We start from the raw sequence: 24,133 nt of genomic DNA on the forward strand, positions 1-24,133 counted from the left end.
ATCCCTTGTTGCGACCAGTGAAACATTTCCCTTCTGCGCAGCTCCAGTATTCCCAGAAAATGCAAAGAAATAAGATAAAATAAAATCCACTCTTGGACAGCACCATATTAACACAACACTGACACGTGCCACAGATTGAGACCAGCTTGTTTTTCCTAGGATAACACACTTGTGAACGATTTCTGAACTGTAGTAGTTCTAATTAGTAAGGAACATTTAAGTCAATTGTAACACTGTACTGGTTATTCCAATTATTATTAATTGTATTTGATTACACATTTGCAACTATTAAATATGGTATCTCTAGAGTACCTGTAGAGACCTTTACCTCAGCAGAAAACCATGAGAAGTATTTAACACAGAGAAATGGCCAGATAATGCAAGGCTGAAATTCATGCTAGACTCATCCATCATTTATCTACTCTCTTTGTGTGCCTGGCTGATCAATCAAAATGAGACACAAAGGACTTGTTTTCCTTCATCCTCTGTTCTCTCTGGACCAAAGTCCTCTTTCCTCAATTGTCCTGTGTGTATCGTGGCTGCTCAGCTTACCCCGTTCAGCGTTAGCACGGGCACGTGGTCATCATCTCAGGAGGGCAGGACAGGTGAAGATCAGAGCTGTCTAGCGAAGAAAAATGCTGCTCTGTGGAGGGTTCTGGCACTCTGCAATGTGGTTTCATCCTAATTAGGAATGAAAACTCAAGTTATCAAAACTGTCTGAGAAAAATAAAACCCAGGGATTCCCCATCTGGGGAAGACTCTAGTGCTACCTTTCCCATGGCTCCACAGGCTCTTGTATTCACCCCTGTGGAGCCAGAACTTTACACTACTATAAAAAAATTCACTTTGAAGAGGTGTTTCTGTGTCCTACAATGTAAAATTGCTAATGGGAAAGGAAATGTATTCATGATTCAATGTATAAAAGTAGCCTTAGAGGAATGCAGATTATATTTTCCCTCTGCAAACATTTGATCATCCCAATAAAACAGCAGCCCCACCTTTTCCACCAGCTCAATAAATCACAGAGTATGGAAATAACAGGTTTATTGTTGTCATGATGATCATTACTGAGGGATTTTATGGTGTACTAGAGAGATGGGGGTGCTTGTTTATAGGTGTGTGGTGCCTCCTGAAGGACTGTGGGACTCTGTAAAACTCAACTTACTGCTAAGTTTCTGGTTGAAAAAGAAAACTATTCTCCTGAATCAGACCCCATCTCAGTCGTGACTGCATTCAGTGATGCTCCAGCTGAGAGGCTGAGCCAACAGTTCTCCAAATGAATAGCTTCTGTAAGTTAAGACAATGAAATTGTGCCAGTACTGTGAAGTCTTGTAGCCAAGCACCCACAAACATGAGTAACGTAACCATAATGCTCTAACCTCTGCTTCTGCATTTGTTACTGCTAATTACTACTATTGATAGGATTTGAGCTAAAAAGCAGGGCCATGTTATCCAAGTCGTGGGTCATATTCAAAGTAGGAGGCAATTTTTTGCCCAGAAGAGCCTTTTATCTGCCATGTGTCATTTCTGGCAGAGCTGGGCAGTAATTTACCGTTTTCTGTATATTCCCGGGACCATCTGAGACACAACTAAACCCCTTGGATGAAGACTGCCTCTCATCACGCTGGTACCAAGGGCAGCGACCACCCCCCTCACTTTGGCGTTGCCTTACATACACCACAGCATCACCTACCTACGGTTTGCTGGGACAACTCTGGGCCTAGGCTTCTTAACAGCTGCTTTTCAGCTCCAAAACCTCTAAGGAGATGCCGTCTGATGCCCTGTATCAAAAATAAAGCCAGGAACCGTCAGGCCAGAATGCATGGCAGCAATTTTAACTGATGACTTTAAGGTCTACCTGCTCCTTCCAGAGCTTGTTTCCCAGACCAACACTGACATGAGCCACCAGACAGCGTGTTTATGGGGCTGCTGTCAGTGAGAGCAGAGCTGGAGCAGTAACAAAGACAAGTTTCATGGGTGTTTCTCTTGGGCTAATGCTATTCCCTCCACCATCTCTTATCTCCGACTTTCTGGATGCAAGAGCCCTGTATTGCTCTGCATAACATCTCTGTTCCCCTCCCTGTAGGACTGATGACAAATTAGCACCTCACCCTCTGGAATGACTCCGTACAGTGAAGCGCCTGTACCTTAACACTTGGACAAGACTTTCATTTTATTGGAAATCTCCTGTGTTGTTTTATGGCCAGCTCTGCAGACTGACAATAAAGCGGGAGGAGGAGGAGTGCTTTGAGAGGTGCTCAGCGGCTCTGACTTCTGCCAACTCAGCGCTCCAGAAGAAAGCACTCAGCATCTGGCAGGATTGATCTTTCACTTTTTTTTTTTTTTTTTTTTTTTTACCTCTCCCACCTCTTTTTTACAGTATAAATTAAGTTTAATGCCACAGCAAATGTGCAAAGTTATTCAGGGCAGAGCAAGCTAATGAACTGAGCATTGTACTGCAAGAGCAACCTCCCTGCCCATCCCGCCTCTCTTTCCTTTTTTGCATTTTAATGCTTTATCTTTTCCCAAAATAGCCACAATTCTTAGAGCTATTAATATGTCCTTCATTAGAAAAAAAAGTTCTAAAACATCTTTGAAAGCTGTGCTTCGGATTTAATAAGCTGGACAAAATAGTTATCCCAGCAACTAGGCTGAAGAGCACAGTGGGAATGGAAACAGCTCCTGGTGGAGGACCGATCTCGTAGCACTGGACTGAATACAAACACGCTTTGACTGCCTAGAGGATAATACAAGCATGACTACTTCAGTAAAATAAAGAAGATAATAAATCAGGAGCCTATTTAGCACCTATTTCACAGTAGCTGCTCTCCATCTTCCACCAGAAAGGAAAGAAATAGGGAAGGGAAAGAAATGAGAGATCAAAGCTGAACTGAGATACAGGAGCAGTGAAAAATCATCTCAAATCAAGGCTCTGTCTGTTTTCCCCCACATTTATTAATAACAGCTTTGCATCAGAAGGGTGTTGCTGCAAATAAAATTTGGATTCAAACACTACTTCTTGCAGGTTTTGCCCCCCGGAAGCCAGACACAAGCAGTTGGGTTCTCTAACCAGTCTCTAACCACTGGCTTGTTTACGACCTGCCTCAGTGAGCATGGAGAATCAGAACCACACTGGAAGCAACAGCCAGGGCTGTGGGCTACCCCTGAGCTCTGTGTAACAATGCTACACCTATTTGCAGCATCCGTGCACTATTACAAGACACAAATCTGGAGATGGGGTGCTGAGAAGTGAGTGACTCAGACACTGGTAAACAAACGCATCAGAGTGAGGAATGCAGAAAGATTAATCTCCTTAACTTATCAGGAAAAAACTCAAAAGATAATTTAATTGTAGTGTAAAGCTCTTTCACAGGAAGAAAATATCAGATACTAAGGGCTCTCTCATCTAGCAGACGTGAGCACAGAGAAGATCTCTTGATGGAAATTAAAGCCAAGCAAATTTGAATTCAAAATAAGACTTGCATTTCTTTAAACTAGGGGTGATTAAATATTCAAACAAACTGGAAGCAGTCGCCTCTTCATCACTTGGAGCCTCCCAACCTAGACCTGTACTTCTCTGAAAGATATGCTTTAGACATGCAAGGTACTAGTACCAGTAGTAGGGTAAGCAAAAGAAATTCCATCAGTTAGAATACATGATCTAATGGTCCCTTGTGGTCTTAAATCTACAAGCCTGACATTTCTGATTTTCATCCTGCTCATCTTTGCTGATGCCAAAGACTGCTATGGCAAGGTGGTGCCTTCACAAACAGTGGTGGCAATTTCAGATGCTTCCTCCTCCAGCTGCTTTCTCTTCAGGAGATAACAATGCTCACAGCGTCACCTGTGAAAGAAACCAGATAAAGAATTTCCAGTTCACTCTCAACAGCAGCAAGGATTAACTTAACCTACACATTAGGGTGCTTTGGACCCACCTGGAGCAGGTGAGGAGACGCTCATACATTCTCTGTTTGCAGAGCTGGGGGACATTCATTGAAGCTGGGGATCATACTTGAATAGCGTGAATTGCGTGCAGGCTGGGATGAGGGGGCACCACCTTCTGATGGTGCTGCCCTCCTGAGGAGAGCTAACGGGAACAAGGACCTCCAGCAGCCACCCCACTCAGCACACAAGTGATTGTTAGTTTCACGCACTGTTCAAGCAGTTCCATTAATGATGCTCACACTTGCTCAGGAATGGAGGCAGCTTTAGAACAGATTATTGCTTTCCACATCAAATTAGCAACTGGAGTTTGGATGTTCACTGGCAGGAATATCTTTGCATCTTTTATATACTCCTGGGTGGCTTCCCCCTGAATCCAGATACCACATCATTTGTTTAACTTACTGAATAAAGTAATTAATACTAGGGAGTTCTGACTGCTTGGCAGAATATGCTGTTACAGCTAACAAATTTTATGTCTTTAGGCTTCACAGTGGAATTTGATTTAATTTGTCCCAAGGTTAAGAAAGACAGGGAGGAAATTTGATAGCTCCAGATCACACATTCAGAGCAATTTATCATCTTTGCCATGTGGCATGGCCAGACATGACTTCCAAGTTAAGACAGTGGTTGAAGTTTACTGGTTCATTTTTGCTTTAAACTTGCATTCATCCATCATCAGACACCGTATGTCCAAAATATACTGCGTCTTCAGCCACTGGTAAGGAGAGCAGACACCACATGAAGTTATCCACAGTATTGTGGTGTGACTTTAGTGCCTTTTGGATGAGGAGCCCAAAATTTTGGAATTAACTAGATGATTAAAACCTACATAATCCCAAGGAAAGGCAGGGAAGCATCTTCAGGACTTAAACTGTCCACTTCCCTTTGCTCAGCAGTGGATTTGGGAGCAGTGAGGCTTCCAGAGCTGCAAGAACTCACACAGCAGTGGCCTGACCAAGATCTCATGGAGTGAAGAGCAGAGTTTTCTACTCTGTGAGTCATATATCCAACCAACAGGTCACACTCAATTTCCAAAACAGGGACTACAGCATTGTAATGACAGCTTCCAAGAGGATGCGTATGAGGCTATAGCTTGTGAACAGCATTATGCAGCAATTATGTACCAAAAGAGCTCCCAGATGTGCATTGAATGTGGTAACAAAATGTCCCAGTTTATGGCATTTTCTCCCTCTCTTTTGTCATTGTCCTTTAGGAAGTGAAAGTGAAGAATAAAGCTCTATTTTTAGAAACAAGTCCAGGTTCTAAAAAGAGAGTAAATTAAGTGCAGAGATTTTCTAGGCAAAGGGGAATGGCAAACTGCAGGCCAACTCAAACGTCCCTGCGGGGACAGACCCCACATCCCCAGTCTTGGCGGAGCTGGGGCTGTCCCCACCAGAGCAGCACCCAGCTGCAACACAGCAAAATCAAAGACAGGAAGGCAGACCAGAACCAGCTCTCACAGAAGTGCCACCCTGGAGAGACCTGAACAGGTTTACCTGCCCTTTCCCCTGCACACATCTAATTGGGAACTGTATTTGACTCTAACTTAGCTTTGCGACAAATGCTTCAATTAGCCCAGTCATGTTGCCAATGAGTCACACAATACCTTGAAGGGTACAAGCCACTTACTTGTAAGATCTACTTAAAGGTTAATTCGATTTTGAGGGCTGATTTCGGCATTACGTTTCCACTGCGGTTCCCTGAATGGCTTCATCTGCGAACCCCTGGATGAGACAGAGCCATCTGTCATTATTCCAAGTTAACAAGAACCTGGGTGGAAAATTAAAGGAAAGCATTGTAACATACATGACAGGAAGTTAAATTAAGTCATCTAAGAAGTCTGGAGAACTTGGATTACAGAGACCACAGATTCTACTGCAAGATCTGAATGATTATCACTCATCTTTAAATCCCTAAGACACAGGGCTTGACTCTCTACTCCCTCTCATGGTCAAGTTGTCTGGGACTCGCTCTGATCTTGCCTCAGTGCCCTCAGCAAGGTACCAAAGCACCACCATCAACCCACCATTAGTGGTCTCCCAACCAGGCCGCTCCAGGTTTTGCCACAGCAGTACGTCTGTCTCCTCAGGAATAGTAGCTCTGTAATTCACGCTGGTGCCAAAGCCAGCCAGGGCATGTGTCCAGGATCCTGACTAATTACTTATGCTGCCCTGCTCAGGCAGTTCCTAACATGATTTATTTTAAGGATGACAAAAAATGATTATTGCTGATCACTTAAAATAACTATCTTTCTAAGCACTTGGCAGTTTAAATCTATAAGCGTGTAACAGAGGGTCCAGATCCTCATAAGAGACACAAGCCCTTCAATGGAGTGGGCAGTCTGGGACACAGCGGCACATTTACTGCAGTCTCCTTATTAATGCCTGTCAGTAAGGGTCTTCTACAGGAATCTCTGTGCCTCCAAGGCTGCAAACCTTGCCCTAATACTTCCCCACCACACAGACCATGTGTGCTGTTCCACATTACATACTACACGCTGCTTCTTAGTCTTTTTATCCCATTCAGTTTTTTTTCTAATCATCTTTAGGGGCTCTTTGGGAGACAAACAGTTGTGATTTGTATGTACAACCACCTAGAACAAGGAGGTCTTGGGTTCTCAGTCCAAACAATAAATAATATTTAATATAGTCTAGGCATGACTAGCCTGTTTCTACCTAAAAACATCAATAAAGCAGGGCCATATTGATGCAGAGAGACATAAAATGTGAACTCCTTCAATACATGCACTTATTTGTCTCAGTTTGTAAGGCTAGAAAGGAAAGAGCTGTTAGCAGTGAATAGTACTTTATTAGCATCATAAACCCCAAGAGCAAAGTTTGTGTCAGGGAACTGCACATGCATTTGAAGACTTAATTTATGTTTTTGACTCCTCTTTTTTTTTTTTTTCCTTCTCTTTTTTTTTCAAGCAAGGCTACGTTATAAAGACTGAAAAACTCTGGATACACCTTTGGATGAGAGGAATCTTAATGCAAAAGGTAAACCTGAATCCTACTGACATCCTGTCAATTAGCAAGAGTTCAGTAGCATCTGTACATTACCTACTAGTATATATTTACACTGCAAAGGTGCACGAGAGCTTCAGAAAAAATACCATTTCATATGCACCAGGTTCTGAGCAAACAGTATCCTGAAATGCCAGCAACCTCAAAAGGAGAAGGAAGAGACTTACGGGGGTGACTTGCTGAGGAACTCCAACAAGTTACCAGTGGAAAATGAGTGAAAATAGAAAAGAAAGTGTGGCTTTTGTTGGCTTTCCATGAATTGGTCTCTCAGTGATAAAGAAGCAGATCCGCAGCTGGTGCAAAGCTGTACTGACAGGAGATGTACACTGACCTACCACACCTGAGAACCCAGTCCTGCCACAGTTGGCTTCAGCCACCGCCGAGACCCATCTCCACTGCAAACACTTCAAAACGAGGGGGCAAAACTCCTCCAGCTCTTGGTCACTCTCCTGCACCTCTAACAGTGCTTTCATTTTTCAAGATGGGTCAGGTTTTGATGATGATAGGAAATAGTTATTGCAATACAATTGCAATCAACCATTGTTAATCAGCAAATTACAGCTTTCCATGCATTACAAAGCATTTAAGTACCAGCTGCTTATTCTGGTATATTTATGAGGTAACAATTCTGCAGAGCAAGTTCTCCGTCTATTACAGAGCAGTTAAGTCTCTGTAAATATGGCTTTAATGACCAAGGAGCATTTATTTAAGATTCTGTACCCTGCCTGTTACAGTGAAGCGAAATTAGACATGTAGGTGAGTGCTGTAGGCACAGCACTAGAAGTTTTATGACAAAAGAAATAGGCTGCACAAGTAGCTGTGAAAAAGCTGTTCTGCAGGGTAGAGGATAAAACTGAGCAGCATGGTGCAGGTTTTTCAGCAGACTGTGCCTTGCTGCCTATTGAGCAGTAAAAGTGTTTGTGGCTCTGAGCAGCAAGGTGAGACAAACCTCGTATGTCACAGCACAAACACAAAGGCTCGGCAAGTTCAGGAAGGAATGGCTTTCTTGGGGGAAAATGTTCCCCTGCTCTTCCCTAGAGTAAGGCCAAACACGACTTTGGCTCTGCAGAGCTGTAGCAAGGGTGTGAGATCTGGGGAGCAGACCCAACCAGCTCTTCTGTCTTTGTCTTTAGGGTTTTCTAAGCACAGCCACATGATCGCTGTCCACAGAGTCAAAACTACCCCAAAGAATAGTCTGCAGCCCCAGTTAAGGCTTTACGATATTCCTAATTGTGTGCCTTGCGTTGGCACCTAGGGAATCCTCTGCCCTTTCCATCATGCTCTTGAATCCCGCCCCGTGCTGTTTGCTGTACAGGCACCACTCAAAAGACAGTCCTGCCACGGGGATGTTGCTTTTCAGAGGAGCACAGTAAAGAACTTTTTAAGATGTGGCTTGTGTAACATCGCAGTCAGCTACACAAGTGTTAATGGTATAGATCTTCAAGGCATGGTGAGTCAGCCACGTGCATGGCCATCAACCCACACTGAAACAAAACCAGGGGGTTCACCAGTTCCCGTCTCTCCTTCTGAAGGAGAAAATAGCAATTTACTTGTCCCCACTCCTGGAAGGGGTGCTGGGAAAGGAATGAAAAAAGAATTGGATTCTACTTTCCTTCCACCCTGAAACTGCAGGTATTGCTCCTTTTAAATGCCTCACTGAAGAAAAGTATTGTTTCTTTCCATTCCCCCATCTTTGCAATTTCAACTTATTTCCTGTTTTGTTTTCTCTCTCATTTCACAACTTTTAACCTTGCTTAGCTCTCCGTCTCAAATAATAATGAACTCTTTCTTCAGCCAGGGAAGTGTTTTAAAGCTCTAGCAGTTTTATTTTCTAAATGACACCACAGGAGAAGATGGGAAGGAAAAATTAAATCAGAAAGGTTGTCAAGAGTTGCCCCTCTACAGAAACCATTAGCTGACTCTTCCTGGTGGAAGGCAAATGCTGCCACCAGATCCATAGACTGATCCTACAGTAACCGGTAGTGTTTACGAAATAATTAACTGCAAGTGAGGAGAAAGAAGAAAACAAAAAGTATGCAAGGCTGTTAGGCTGCATTCTCCAAGAATGCTTGGTCCCAACAGACCCATGTTTCAAGTCGTGAAAATATGTAGTGCTTCAGCATGTGGCTGAACAAAACAGCGACCGCCACTGGGTGACCCAGAAAAAGAGACGAGTAATGAAGTTGTCTTCCTTGTGCTTCGGGGCTGAACACAACACAGACTGCTTTGCAGCCTCAAAAGCAGGACATGGGCTGAAAAACCCAAGAGCAACATATAAAACCGATAAGTGAGAGAGTACTTATTTTAATTATAAACCGGACCAAATAAATTAGAAATTCAATTACAATGCCATTCACTGACAAGAAGTTCAAAACACTCAGGCTGTTAGTGGCACAAATTAACTGTAGGAGATAACGGGATTCGTGGGGAGCAATCCTGTACCCTAGTTTTAATGAAAATGTTAAGGTTGAAGTGAGGCCAAGGATGCCTTTTGGAAGGACCAACCCACCCACATTTGTATAATCCCCCTGTTAAGGCACATGCCTCTACCTCAGGATCTTAAATATAGCAGGTGTTGAGGAAACAGGATTACAGCTACCGCCAGCTGATGCCCGTGCCCACGGCAGGGTCCATGGGCAGAAAGCAGGGAGAGTTTTCTCCCTGAGGAGAAACAGGGAAGTAATTAAAACATTTTTTTCAGAATGTTTTTCCTGAGCTCGTTAGAAATGCCTAGATTTTGAAAAAGACAGTGCTGCTCTACTGTATAGGCATTTGTGTGGTTTAGAATACTCAACAGCCCTGACAGAAAACAACACAGCCTCACCTCCAGCACTGCAGCAGGATTGAACCTCATTGTAAGCACCCATCTCCCCAGGGAGGCCAGATGCTGCCCAGCTCCATGGATGTAAATCCCTTGGCTATTAAAAGATGTTTTAGGTTTGGCATGACAGAAAGTAAAAACAAGATCTGAAGTCCTGAGTTCCCCCTGGTTTGTAGCTCACTGCCTTGAGATGACCCCACAAGCTACGGATTATTAAATCACATTCCCTCATGCTCCTCCTAAAGGGTCGATATCCCGAGTCTCTCTCATCCTCCCAGCCTAACCTAGTATGAATAATGCACAGCTACCTGTGGGTCACTGCTTATTGGACTGTGGCCAAAGAGCTCTCTCAGCAGATCAGGAGCCAATCAAGTTCATTTCAATATTTATTTTTAATCCTCCATTCCAAAATTATAAATGTTTAATGCTGTGCTCTGATTAGGAAAGCAAAGTAAAACCAGAGGAGAGACTGAGCCAGACCAACCACCTCTTTCACACTAATTGGCACCCAAGTACTTGCTGCTCCTCATGCCTCTTACCATTCCTCAGTGAACACAACTTATTTACCTGAGGCCTCCAAGAGCCTGCGAGGACAGAGGTCAGAGCTGAGGAGCATAGGCAGGCAGGAAGGCAGGCTCTGTTCCTGAAGCCTGTGAGCTGAGGTTAGTTTTCTGGCCCGTACAAGCACTCAGCAGAACCACCGCGGCTCCGACCATGCCCACCCTGCTGCAGTGCCACGGAGGCAGCAATCCAATCCTGCCGACCTGGGAAGAAGAGAGGAGGACAGCAAGGAATAAGAGATGTAAGTGAACTGAAGATGGAGGAGAGCAGACTGAAAAGTAATTTACAGCTTGCCCAAAACCCACCTGTAGGCTTCCTTAATCATGATTTAAAGACAGGCACCCAACTCCTACCAAACACCAGAGTAACAGAGGCTTCTTGATGGGGATTCTGTTTTCCAGGGAGAACCATTTAATAAGTTTCACTCAGGAAGTCTCTGTTCCCAATAAAGACTTAACAAAGTTAATTAGACTAAACAGTAATTATCGTGTCTCTTCATTGTTCAATTATCTTGCTGAACTGGTGTTTCCTGATTAATTTTCTGATTAAAATGTATTAAATTGAAAAGTGCTTCCAAACACGAGATGACAGGTTCTCTCCCGCGCAGCAGGATTTCCGGAGGTCAGGAGGCAGGGGGAGGCTGACACCCGCCTCACAAATCACGCCAGCTCTGCACAAAACACAGCCAGAGGGCAGGACGAAGACAAAAAGCTTCATGGAAGCACAGAGACAAGGAACCAGGACAAACACCCTTGCTGTGTGCTCCTCCAGCTTACAGCCCCCACGCACAGTGGCGGTGCACGTCTCCTTTGCCTGTCTCCTGCTCATCCACGCCAGGCTGTCACGTTCCTCTGCTATTTTACCTTTCTCAGGTCTCTCAGGCACTAACAAGTCTCTGCATAACAGAGGTATGGAGCAGCCCACAGCTCTGCAGTGGAGCTCCGTGCAGCTCCTTGCCTGCAAAACGTCACAGCGATGCAGGCTGCGTTCTCCTGCCCCCCACTCATCAAGGCAGCCAGCACAGAGGAGCGAGCCCCATGGCTGCGCTCAGAGCATGGTGTCCAGCAAGCCAAGGTAACGCGGCTTGGGGCCTGATGCCGCACCCCCCACTCCTTCAGGCATCATTCTCCTGCACTGCCCTGAAGGAGCCCCGCTGCCCTCTCACCCACTGCGTAGCATCCCGGCTACCCTCACCAAGGCCCCATCCTGCATCGCTCAGAGCAGTTCTCCTGGTGGGACCAATGTACTTTCGTTGATGACCTTAAAGAAAATTCAGACCCGCAGCATTTTGCGATCTATCAGTAGAAGGTGTCTTCTCAAATGGCACTTAGGAGCCAAAACAATGCTGCTTTCCAGATGCACTGCTTTAGTATTCACTCTTTGCAATCCGGTAATCACTGGCATTTTGATCATACCTCCTGATACCATTTGCATCTCTTTTATAAGACAAATCAGAAAACTGGATTAATTTTTCTTTCTTCGCTTTAATATCACCACAGAAACAAACAAACTCATTCTCTCCTTCCCCAAATCCTTGTGATTAGGTTATGAGAGCCCAAGACTTATAATAAATTATTGAAAGGACACAGCTGAGCCCAATTCCCACAATGGGCTTATTTTGCCTTCCATAATGCTAGCAACTCTTGATTAAGTCCCATCCAGCACAAGGCAGGAAGGATGAGACACACCACAGAAGCTCCAGTGTGACTGACACCAGAAGAGCTCAGATCTCAACGAACGTGCAGTTGTGCATGGGAATCAGTGGGCTCCCAGCAGACAATTTAGGAGGCACAAAGGAGGTTTCTTCTCTTTCTGCTTGCACTTTTGGAAATTCGAGGCACAGCTCATAGCTGCTGGTGAGTCCAAGCCAGCCTTCTGCACAGCACTGCTGAGTTCAAAAGGCTGCTGCTGATGGAGGCTGCGCAGGGGTCTGGGTCTCCTTGCTGAAAGGCAGAGGATGAGCTTTTGCTTTTTGATGTTTGTTCTTGCTCTTAAGAAAGGCATATGTTTGTACGTGGACTAACAACGCTAACGTTTAGGGTTTCCCGCTGCATGATATACCTTGTCTTGGTCTATTTCAAGCCACACGGATGAAGACTACAGCTGAGATTCAGATAGAGAGTTAACTTTGTTTATAATGTACTAAGGCTCTGAGAAGAGCTGCAGCTCCGCTAAGAATAAGCATCTATCCCAGAGCTAACAGCTTAGACCTCCAGATAAAGCACAGAAGAAGCATTTACAATAGCTTCATCAAACACAGTTATACTGAACCTGTTTTTACAAACGTCTGACATTTGCCACAGGTGTAGAGCCATTCCGAAGGCCAAGACAAAAAATAGAAGTCTAACAGCCTGAGTAGGTTTTGAGTTTTTTTTTAATAATCGTCTAATCATAAGTAATGAATCAAAGTGCTCCCTGGCTCCTAAGCTATGATTTGGCAAACAACTACAATTATAAAGCCCAAACCTAATGACTACATTTTAACGGAGCCCTGTGCTTAGCAGCTTACAGTAACATTTATCCTGCATCAGGCTGAAAGGAGATGTCCGTGGGGAGTTAGCTGTGAAATGTTTGATTTCAAAAGCCTGCGGCAAGTCGATTCATGTCTATTTAATTTTTCCAGGCAGTTTCACTGGAATGTTGTATATAAATCAAATACATGGCTAGCAGCGGAGATGTACCAAGTTGTGGAAATACTGTATGATTTTAATTAAACTACGCGCACAAATCAGGCAGTAACGAAGGTGGAAGGGGAGAGAAGGAGAATTGTTTCACCCTGGACAAGCCAATATTTTTATGCAGGAAAAACAAATAACCATTTATTGTGAAAAATCTGCTTCCAAAAGCAGTGTTTTGTCATTGTGCTGATACTTGTAATCAATTTAAACCTGGCTGAAACTGTGCTTGAGCACAGAACAACGCAGCCTGCAATGGAAGTTAATTAGGCTGTACCAGCTCAGCTGTGCCCATCCTCTAGTTGCTGCCCAACTTCATGGGCTGTGTGAAGCAGTTCGCTCCCCAACAGTCGCACTGTAAAGGCAGTATTGGTAACCAGGGTTCTGCCAGTGGTTACGGGGCCGTCTCCTACACCACCCTGGTACAGCAGCAGTGCACAGCCAGCAGCCATCACCAGAGGGGGAAACTAAAAAACCCTTTTCAGACACCCCTTGCCGCCTTCTGTGTCTGCTGGGAATTGTGCTGAGATTGGCAGCATTCAGCAGCGAGGCTGGACAGAGCCATGAAGCAGGCAGGCTAGTAAATGGGCAAATAAGATGGAAGCAGCCATCCAGCAGCCTCTCAGTTAAAGGTCAGGACTTCTAGAAGGGGGCCCTGGTAAAACTATTTTTATTCTTTGCTGCCACAGGACGTGCTCTTGAAGATTCAGGAGCAGACTGAAGATTCAGTGTTTTCTGTACAGAAGAGGGAGGGTTCTAGAAAATACAGAGGTATCAGGGTGCAGGTCCTTGTTTACCTTAGCTCCTAGGTGAATAAGCCATTAAGCAGTGTACATTTACTTTCTCCTCTCCCCATTCCCTCTAAAGCAGAAAAAACAACCATGCCTAATAACTAACAGGCATCGCAAGGATAAACACATCAGATAGCAGACACTAAGATAATGTGGTCTATAAATACCTTGGATAGATAGAAATCTCCTTCCCTACCTAAGGACCGGGGAAATACAAAAGTTGTCTGTTTGCAAAACAAAGCAATATACCTAATAGCATTCAACAATTAAATCATAGCCTTGAATTAAGAAGTTGTGCTTGTGCTTACAATACATCTGTACATAGGCTGAAATGCAAAGGAATTACAGTAACAGAAGTAGTGCAGCAACCAGCTGACACAAGAAATGAAACGTGGCACACATTGCACAAGGCTACACCGAGGGAAGCCTCTGCCCCATGCGATCTAGGACCTCAGCAGAGAAGGCAGAGTACGTGTAAGGAGATCCTGAGGCCAAGAGGGTCAGAGCAGCAGTGGGTCACTTATCACTCACCCAGGGCACCTCCTGCTGCCCCCCTCACAGACCTGCACCAGGTGGGCTGGATTCTGACCAACTGCGCATTCCAGGCAGGGAACTGCAGTTGCTCAGCCCATTGACTCAAAGACATCTCTTATGCAACAGGGATCCATTAGCTCCGGTTAAAGCCACAATATCCCAAATCCCGTGAGGTTCTGTGGTGCCGAAGCTGTAATGAATTTTGAAGGGTTTTTCTCCTCCTTTTCCCCACCTCAATCATTCTCAACTACTGGGCATGAATAATACAATAACGTGTTGCCTGGTGATTGCTGTTGTGTTTTCCTTTACAAAAGCATTCAGGGAAGGAAGCAGATTAGAAATTGCCTGAAGGAATGGGTTGTTTAAAGAAGGCTACCAAGGGGATGGGGTTCTGCAAATGCAAGATGCTCCAGAGGCTGATCATGGGTCCCAGGAATGTTTGTTGGAGGCACTCAGAGCACTCTGCCCAGTCTCCCAGCAGAGCGTCTCTGCAAACCTGGTGCTCATCTCCCCACGCACTGCGACACTGGAAAAGAACAGAGGTCTTGGTGTAATCCAGTGCGTGTAACTAACACTGCTGGGTAAGGTGCTTCACCATCTTTTACTACAAAAACAAATAGGGTTGTAAAAAAAAGAAAAGGCTCATAAACAAACAAACAACAAAAAAAAACAACACACTATTTGGAGCTGAGAAGGTTTTTTCCCTACTCTGAGTCAAGCAAGCCCAGCCCCCAGAATGCTTCTAGCTGGTGATACGGAGTGGAGCCAGGTTACATCTTCCAGGATAGGTTTGCTCCCATCTGAAAGAAAAGCTTTCAGCTTTTACTTCTCTACGGCAACAAGGCTAGAGGCAGGTGTTTTTAAAAGAATGCAAAAGAAGCCCCCTCCTCCCCTTTGAATACCACATTTAGCCCTCTCCTGTCAATGCATGAAGGCCCAGATAGAGTATGTTAAAGAATTCAAAGACACACTCCATTCAGAAGCCAATGCAGCGTGGGTTTCTGAAGTGGCTGATCACCATTCTTGAATTGTCTTCTTGGGCCAATTATATGCTGGTTGGAAAGCAGCAACTTCAGCGCAGCTACTTGAGACTCAACAGTAGAGGCAATAAGCAAAAAATTGGATGCTGGTTCTATTCCTTGCACTTTCTAAAATGAATCATGCTGTGAACCATCTTGAACGAAAGGGGCTCAGTTTCTGACCTGTGGATGGGCTATACCCTGACACTTGTCTAATTGCCTGCTTAGATTGCAAACTGCACTTTGGGAGGCTTTGCACAATGCAAAGAACAGTCTCAGCTGTAGCCTTTAGATAACGCAGCAATACAGACAAATAGCAGAACTAAATCCTCTCAGAAGGTATTTACCCCTCCAATCTAATGATATTGCTTTGTACAGGCATGATGTGCTTAAATACAGATAGTGAAGCACTGTATTGTAGTGTAGTGCTTCAGTGAGGAAAGGAAAAGCGGGACAAGTTGCAATATTCCAGGTCCAACCTGATCCCATCCAAGGGAGCCATTAAGAACAGGAATACTTCAATAAGGAACAAAACCTCAAGGAATAAATGCCTCTGGTATATTTAACGATGCATCAGCCTCCGGTGTACGCAAAGAGCAAGGCAATTAATAAAGTATATTTAGCACACTAAGCTGAGGTGTGCAGCTCCCACAGCAGCTGAGATACAGCAATTTAAATAACATTTATCTTAAAGATCAGCCTGGCTGTGACTACAGCTGGCGAGTTCTGTCTGCTGCTCTGCAGATGTGCTGCTTTTCTCACCAGGGGGGCACTCACTCACTGCTGCATCCATCCCCAGAGAGCTGCAGCTCTGGGCTGCGACCGTGGGTGCAGCACGGAGGAGAGGGCTGGGATGCTGCTGAAGCAGCCCAGGTGCCTTGGGTGAGGAAACTGCCGAGAGCTTGCGGGCTGTTCCCTGGTCTGCACAGCCTGGAAACATGAAGGGAGCAGATGGTGCTTTTCTTCCACTGCTCAGTCCTCATCCAGATTTGAAACCAAGAAGAAAAGATGCCTTTTCCCCCCTAAAAAAAAATTAAAACTGATATACTGAGGTTCTCCAAGCCATAGGATGCTATGGATGCAAAGTTTTCAGTCTCATAAAACAACTTGATGAAATTTGTAACACAAAGCCACTAAGAACACACACACTTGTAAAGCTGTATCTTAACTCAGGTGTTCAGTAGGTATCTGAATAAGAATAAAAAACCCAAAGTCCTTTAAAAGGGTGTGAAACTCTTGGCCCAAATCCTTGTATTGCCACACTAGCTGTGTCATGGTATCCCAAAAGACATCAGCCACCCTGTGCAGCAGCCTGCTTTGCAATGCAAAGCCCTGTCTTCCAGTACCGAGTGTGACCTTTCCAAGCACAATTAGATTAAAATGGTTTAAAATATACATAGAGAACAAGAATAGACGGTTATTTCTAGTGAAAACGGAAACTTGGGAAATTATAATAAGCCTCATGTTTCAGTGCTGAAAAGACTCCAATTATGAAGGTTAAGAGCAAGACCTGCCTGAGTGGGTTATTTCGCTATTATTGCTCCCATACCCCCTGCAAGTAGCTGAGGCTGGGTCAGAGGGAATACAAACAGATGAGCACATTTCTCCCTGAAAGTCCCACTTCTTACCTCTGCAGCAATGATACCAGTAGTCCCACAGAGACAGAGAACACCACCATCACTGCTCTGACCCAGTACAGGAAATACCACATCGTGGAGTTTTCCAGCAAGTACTGCTAGGGAGAGGGCACAGAGTTTGCTTTCTCAGCAAGCTAAGCCTAAAGCCTTCAAATGCTTTATACAAATGCTGTTATACAAGAGTTATTTTTTATTTTTTTACTATTAAATATCATTAGTCTTTATGACAGCCACTGAAAACTGTCAGTAGTTGGGACTAGAGCTGTCTTTGAGCAGATGAAATGTTTTCACTCCCTTTGAACTCACTTGCTGACTATTCCCAGCCTGTGGCCACCCAGTTTGCCACTAGGTGCCTGCCATTCAAGTCTCAAGGATAAAAGAAGCTGGTTTAAAACAAAATTAATATCCTGTATGGAAGGCTGTACAGCAAACTCTGAATCAAAGGAGAAAATAAAGACCTGAGCTAAGCAAAATCTGTATGCAAATGATTAGTTAAACTTCCAAGATTTGACATAAAGGTTTTGAAAGAAAAACATTTGGAAATCAAGTAGAGAGCCTAACTCTGAAAACAGAGGAGCCTTTGGAGTATGCACCTTGTGTGGGGCTGTTCTCTTACCATTTCAAAGCATCAGCTTACCACAGGACCTCAGGTGTAACCAAGGGGTGACCTGTCCTTGAGTTTCTAAGCCCCAAAGGCAAGCAGATGGGGAACTACTCCTGATGGAGGAGGAGGTAAAAATCCCCTATGGCACTCCCACAGCAAAGTGCCTGCAGTGGCAGCGACCAGATTTGACAAGGCTGGCACCCACTGATGCTCCCAAACAGGCCCCAGCAACCCCACAGTCCCACCATCCCTGCTCTGCCAAGTCTGGGTGCATCTCTTTGTAAGAAGCCTCTGAAAACAAACACCTGCTCTTCTCAGGCTTCATAAGCAGTTGTTAAAAGGGAGCTACAGAACCAGCCACATCCATATGTGGCTTTTACAGCAAGCCAATGCTCACATTCCCCCCCCCCGCCCCCCCGAAATATTTTTCCCAGCTCTTCCCGACACCAATAAACAGTCATCTTTCTCATGTTAAAATCAGTCCTGCAGCACTGGCTATTGCAGCTTGCTGCTGACCTTAGCCCCCTGTTCCCCCAGATCTAACAAAACTATTAGAGTTCCTTAGAAATTGTAACAAAACATCTGTTTCCTTTATAGCAGCTGCCACCTGGAGAATACAGCCAAAGCCAAAGCTCTCCTGACCTGAATGCTACCTGTCTGTGGAAACCGCGCTGTTTCTAATAGCAGCCATAAGGATACTTGGCACTTCTGCAGCTTTTAAAGTGCTCTGCAAACAGCACAGAGGCCCCACAGCCCCAGCACGTAAAGATGTTCCTTTTAGAGAAAGGCGTGCGTCTGGTTTCCCCACGGTCTGCAGGCAGGAGCGGAGGAGGAGGCCTGGGAAGCGCTGCAGGTGCTCAGCGCCCCGTGCTGCAGCCAGCCTCCACCTCACGGGGCAGGCCAGGCAGGGCTGCAGGAGTTGCTCTGAGGGCTGGATGCAGCACCCTGAGGCCCTGCCACCCACCAGCACCTCATCTGGCACCCAACTTGCCTCACAGCTCAGCCCAAGGGTGCCCTACCCCGGCACGATGCTGCCCCTCTCCCTGGTGGCACCAAGGCCAGGCCCACGTCGCTGCCTGAGGCACCTCGGGGTGCTCAGTCACCCTCGGCCAGGGCTGTCACCGATGGGGAGAGACAGAGAGGTGGCAGGCGGTGACTGGGAGCTGAATCACACCTGGGAGCCCTCTGTTCCCTGACTCAGGCCAGCAGCTTCCTACGTGGCAGGACGGAACGCCGGGATGAGGCCAGGCCGAAGGCACCGCACCGCCACGCTCTGCCTCCCCGACCGGCGCTGCGCCAGCACTGCCGGCTGCTGCAGTCCCCGGCACGCTGCTGCAGGACGTTTATTGCTGCCCTTCCGTCGGAGATGATTTAATCTCTGGGGGATAACTGATCAGCAGCAATGAGAGAAGAAAAGAGCCCATTCAGATTATAAGAATTAAAGCTTCAGAAACGGGCAAGATAAGAAAAAGGAAAAGTGTAGAAAAAATATCGACCATTCTGAAGCAAACAAAAGCCTCTATAACAGATTAAACAAACAGACAATGCATCCCCAAACCATTCTTTACTGTGGTCTGACAGATAGATAGCAGACTGAAATAATTAATGGTGTCCTAGTATAGCCGAATGAGCGACCATATGCGAGCGTTGACAAAACAATCTTTTTTTCTTGTGGCAAGTTGCAAACTGTGCAAGTCATCAGCTCTGTGTCTGAAGATGAAAACGGACACCTTCTACAGGCTTCTCCTGCTCTTGGGATAGGAAGGACAGATCTGCAAGGTGTGGGGTTATGGGGAGGGAGGGAAGAGACTGGCTGACAGCCTGGGTTTGCAGTTATTGAAAAATGTGTTTTTTGCAGGACTTGGGGTTTGATGCAAGTGAGAATTCAGATGACCAAAGAAGCATTTGAGAGGAAGCTGCTGTGGCAAGCCCATGAGACGTGGCCACCTCCCTCTTACTCATTTAGCATGGGGCTGTAGCAAAGGCTGTCACCCTCAGCCACGAAGGAAAGACAGAACAGGTTTGCTGGCCAAATGGTGAACAGGCTGGAAAAACTATAGCAGAGTAACCTTGGGACTGGACTTGGTTAGTGGCCTGGCAGAGATGGCACAAACCTGACAGAGGAGAAACTGCAGCAAGGAGAGAGAGACATCAGCACAGATGCACAGGGGCAAGCCCCTTCTACCTGTTGGTGCTCCCATTTTTCACAAGCATTGAATTTACTCGTTGTATTTTCCATATTGATATCCATTAACAAGTGCACTTGAAATGGCTGAAAAAAATACACAGTAAGCCAAGGAAGTCTCTTGGAGATGCTCCAGACTGGCAGAGCTGAGTTAGAATATAAATCCAGATTGACTCTTCGTGGACTAGGGCAGACATAAATCCACAGCAGCTCTATTACGGGCGCTCCCAGTTCACTGACTTGGAGATTTGCTTCAGTTCTGGGGCTACTCTTGAATTCACTGAAACTGAATAGAAAACAGGTTCCATCCCCTTGAGCTCAAAGTCTTCTGGACTTGTGCGTGCTTTCTCTCTACATCATGCGCACAGCAATTCCCTCCTTTGTGTTTTTGTTTCAAATGCAAAAAACCCACCTATGTCAGTTTGACAGCCGAAGGCATTAAACCCACCTGCCACTCGATCACAAAAACCAGCCTGAATGCCAGACAAGACCACACAAACACCTTTAACTGCAATTAGAGGGATGGCAGGAGAAATGCTGGAGCTGTAAATATTCATCTTGCCTCCAGAGCCTCCTTTGCTAAAGGTCATTTGAGATTAGACAAACAGGCCGTAACTGACACTGAATGATCCCGTCTGCATTTTGAGGGTGTTGTAAGACATGGGTTTAATGGTCCCAGACGATACAGGTGATTCACAAGTGCAGTCACTCTCTCCGTAATGAATTCCTTTCTAACTCCCAGCCTCTTTCCTCCAGGAATCCCCCTAACACCTTTAATTTAAAAGTACCGTAATCTATTCCCCTTCTGCTGTCTCTTAAAGTTGATTTCCTCCTTGGCGCTTTGCATTCATGACATTTTCACTGCTCTAGTTACTTCTGTTGTTTGGCTTGCTTTTGGATGAGGAGCCGCAGGCTCCCGTTCCTCCCTTCTCTCAAGGTACTCACCAGGATTGCTTCTGAATTTCCTTTCTTTTCCCAACTCGCAGAGATGCAAACTGGAGACTGGCATATTCCCATCTATCCCAAGCATCACTGCTGTTTATGGTCTCACCGTGCAACAGGAAAGAAAGTAATAATAATAAAAAACATGCACCAAAAATATTCAGCTATAATGAAAATCAGTCCCGCTCTACAGGGTATTTAGTGCCTAATTACGGTATCCAGATTTCTCAGCATTGGCTTCAATGACTGGCAAGTGGTCTCTAAATGAGCCGGCAAAGACTTGCTTTTACAGGCACCAGCTCCATGAATCTTGGTCTCATCACTTGACTTCCAACCCAGTTTCCACATCACATCAGCAGCCCTTCCTTCTGTGCAAAGGTGTTTCCCATCCCACAGGAACTTTCAAGATGAGGAAAATGAAATGTTTTCTTTGGTCTTTCTTTTGACAGGGTCAGGAAGATGATGACAGAGGACAGAGTCATGAATCTAGTGCAAGTGATCCCTGTTGAAATGTTTAAGGACGACTGAGGAAGAGAAATGGATGGTCTTCAGGTCAGGGAGGACTGAGGACTAACACTGAATTTTCACCCTGCATTGTTAGTCTTTTCATTTAGGTCAGTCACTGCTGAGTCAAATCACAGCTCTTTTTTGGCATGGTCCACTTTTCCTTCCTCACATCTTTATAACAGCGTACGCACAGGACTCTTGTAAAACATGAACTTTGGCTTTCCAGCCTTCCTTTCCAACACACAAGCAACACACCACAACCACAGCTCTCCATCCATGTCCCAGCAGGGGCCCTGAGCTCTTGTTTTGCACAGATAATCCAAGATGCCTACTTCAACTCCATACCTAATGTGGCATGTGTCTTTAGGAGATTATTTGAAGTGGTTATTTTTATGCCTAGAACCTTCAAAGGCAGAGTTATTAAGTGTATTTAAAAGGAAGAACTGGTCCAGATAAAGCTGGGATGTAATTAGTTACAAGCTACTGTACTTTGATGACAAAGCAGCATTTAGCATGTGGACTGTTCAGCAGCAGGCTCTGTAGGGTGTGCTAATTACTGATAGCAGTCACAGCGAGGGGAAGCCTGACACTTCTCTGATAAAGCAGAGCCGTCTATAACTCAACGGCTTGGGTTTAAATCTTGGTGTCTAACTCTCTGCCAAAGTCTGGACTTTTAGCACGTGGCATTTTGCAACTAACTGTGCATTTGAAAGCAGAGGAAAAAAAAAAAAAAAAAAAAAAATTTTTAAAGCAGGCAAAGGGAACCCAGCTTACACCTGGGATTGTGGCTGGTAGCAGCAGCATGGTGGGGAAAGAAACAGATTCGGTCTTCCCAAGAAACCTGCTCTCTTTCTCCCTGGAGTTTTTAAATAGTATTCACCAAACTATGCACTGCATGGACCATAGAGGTTCACCACTAACCTTAGACATCACAGCTGATTTGACTCGGCCTCTCTGATGTCAGGAGGACTTTTAGTGGGCTTGGCTCTGGCCCTAAATAAGACTGTGTTCCTCAGCTCAAGAGAAAATAACAAATTGCAGAAAAGCGAGAGGGAGGGCAGAGCTGGATCCGCGAGGCAGAGACAGGAGCTGCTGGCAGGAGGCAGCGGCACACAGAGCAGCACATCTCAGAGCACGGGAGGTTTTTGGGGTGGGGACAGGATTCAAAAGCAAGCAACTGGGGTCAGCTGTAAAAGTGGTTTGATAAAGACTGCAAAAAGTGATGAACAGCTGTGGGAGACAGAGCTGTCTGGAGAGGGATGAACCTGAGAGCCACAAAGTCAAAGCCAGTAATGATGCTGAAGTGTCTCAGCACTACTCCTTGACCTCTCGCACATTGCAAAGGAGCGTGGCAACCACAAAAGAAGAGTGTCTGTCACCATGTCAGCTGCCAGCTGGCCCCGACAGATGGGAAGCTCAGCAGAAACAAGCTCTCACCATCCCCTCTGCCCCTGCAGCACCATGCCCACGTCACGCAGCCACCGCCAGCACCCTCCCTGCCAAAGGCCCTGGCCTCCACACACGAGGCAGCGGGGCCAGAGCCCCAGGGGAGGTGTGAGGTGGCCTGGGGAGGGGAGAGCCCCAAAAGCCCTGCCACTTACAAAAAGGCCGTGCAAACATGATGGAATTCCCTGGAACAGACCCACCACTTACCTTAATAAACACAGGCTTGTATTAAACAGGGGGACAGCTATGCCAGCTAGAAACAGAGGTGTTTTAATGAACCAAGAAATAAAAATCACCTCAACTCCACTACAAGTAAAAAATTAAACCACCTCTGTCAGGACTGATGGGATTGCAGTGAGTTCCCAGAGAGGGCAAATGGCATCCCGAGCTCAGATCTCTGCTCTTCAGGCTAATGATCACGGGGGGCAATAAAATGAAATGATATTTCTATTCTGATGCTGGGGAGATTTTTTCCATTTATCAAAGCGATGTGCTTTCATTACATTTTTGATAGTTTTGAGTTTGTTTGGTCCCCCTGGGAGGACCTGAGGGTCTAAGACATATCTTATTACTCATAAGCTTTATACCTTGGGAGTGTGCCTTCCTCCTGTATTTCTCAGTTGCTTTCCCTTTTAGATCCAACTTCCAACACCAGCAGGTAGTGTCTGCACAGAACGGCTTGCTAACACTGACAACCAAACCTTTACAGTTTGGACATTTACATTCCAATCAATAAGAGGAAAGAAGGCAAAATAGATCCAAGGAGACCAGTGCCACTGTGCTGGTTCAGACTAAGCAACTCACACAGAGGGTAGCACCATTCACAGATACTTGCTTTACCTTGGGGCAGAAGCACAGGAGTGGTGGGCAGAGTGCATTTGGGCTAACATGGACACTTTATTCCTGGCCAACAGAGTATGGAATTTCACCTGGGGCTCACCTTTGGTATAAGCACTTGTGTGCACCAAAGCCTGATACGTTTACGTGTTGCTCACTCCGTTGCACACTTCCAGGAAGGTAAGTTGTCCACAATGTCTTTTTGAATTCCTTAAATCTAATTGCCTTCTTCCAGACTCTGTTCCTAAAGAATGTGTACTGTTGCTATCGCTGATGAATATACAATTAACTCACTGACCTGAGGCTGTGACAATCGATCTTTCTTGACACCAGGAGCCCATCAGACACGGGAGCCAGTCATTTCTCTTGCCGTACTAGTGACATGGTGCTAGAACAACCAGTCTCAGCAGCGCAGGTTAGGAGAAAAGGAAAATGGAAACCATTTCCATATTTATTGACAAATTGAATTTACAATCTGAGTTTCTACTTTGGAGAGAATATATATTTTCTCTTTAAATGTATCAGTCTTTAGCAGTCAGCCCAGTAATAATGATTTCTATGCCTGCAGACACTTTTACACTGGGGATGGTGAATTTCAATGTAACA

General features: G+C 45.4%; 2 long non-coding RNA genes across 7 annotated transcripts in view; both read right to left on the reverse strand.

The window, feature by feature from the left end:
* The window catches only part of LOC118177558, a 27,472-nt gene extending 25,687 nt beyond the window's left edge, over nucleotides 1–1,785 (reverse strand). For all 6 annotated transcript variants that reach the window (XR_004755850.1, XR_004755853.1, XR_004755852.1 and 3 more), the window contains exons 1-2: nucleotides 1,694–1,785; nucleotides 553–681 (exon numbers count right to left, since the gene is read on the reverse strand). This is a non-coding gene — a long non-coding RNA (uncharacterized LOC118177558). The remainder of the gene's footprint in view (nucleotides 1–552; nucleotides 682–1,693) is intronic.
* Nucleotides 1,786–3,754: 1,969 nt separating this feature from the next.
* On the reverse strand, nucleotides 3,755–23,943 carry LOC118177561. The gene is made up of 3 exons (XR_004755859.1): nucleotides 23,826–23,943; nucleotides 5,575–5,715; nucleotides 3,755–3,844 (listed from the first exon to the last, which is right to left on the reverse strand). It is a non-coding gene; the product is annotated as an uncharacterized LOC118177561 (long non-coding RNA).
* Between the last annotated feature and the right edge of the window lie 190 nt (nucleotides 23,944–24,133).

Source organism: Oxyura jamaicensis, chromosome 23 (genome assembly GCF_011077185.1).
Source record: "Oxyura jamaicensis isolate SHBP4307 breed ruddy duck chromosome 23, BPBGC_Ojam_1.0, whole genome shotgun sequence".
Classification (NCBI taxonomy): domain Eukaryota; kingdom Metazoa; phylum Chordata; class Aves; order Anseriformes; family Anatidae; genus Oxyura; species Oxyura jamaicensis.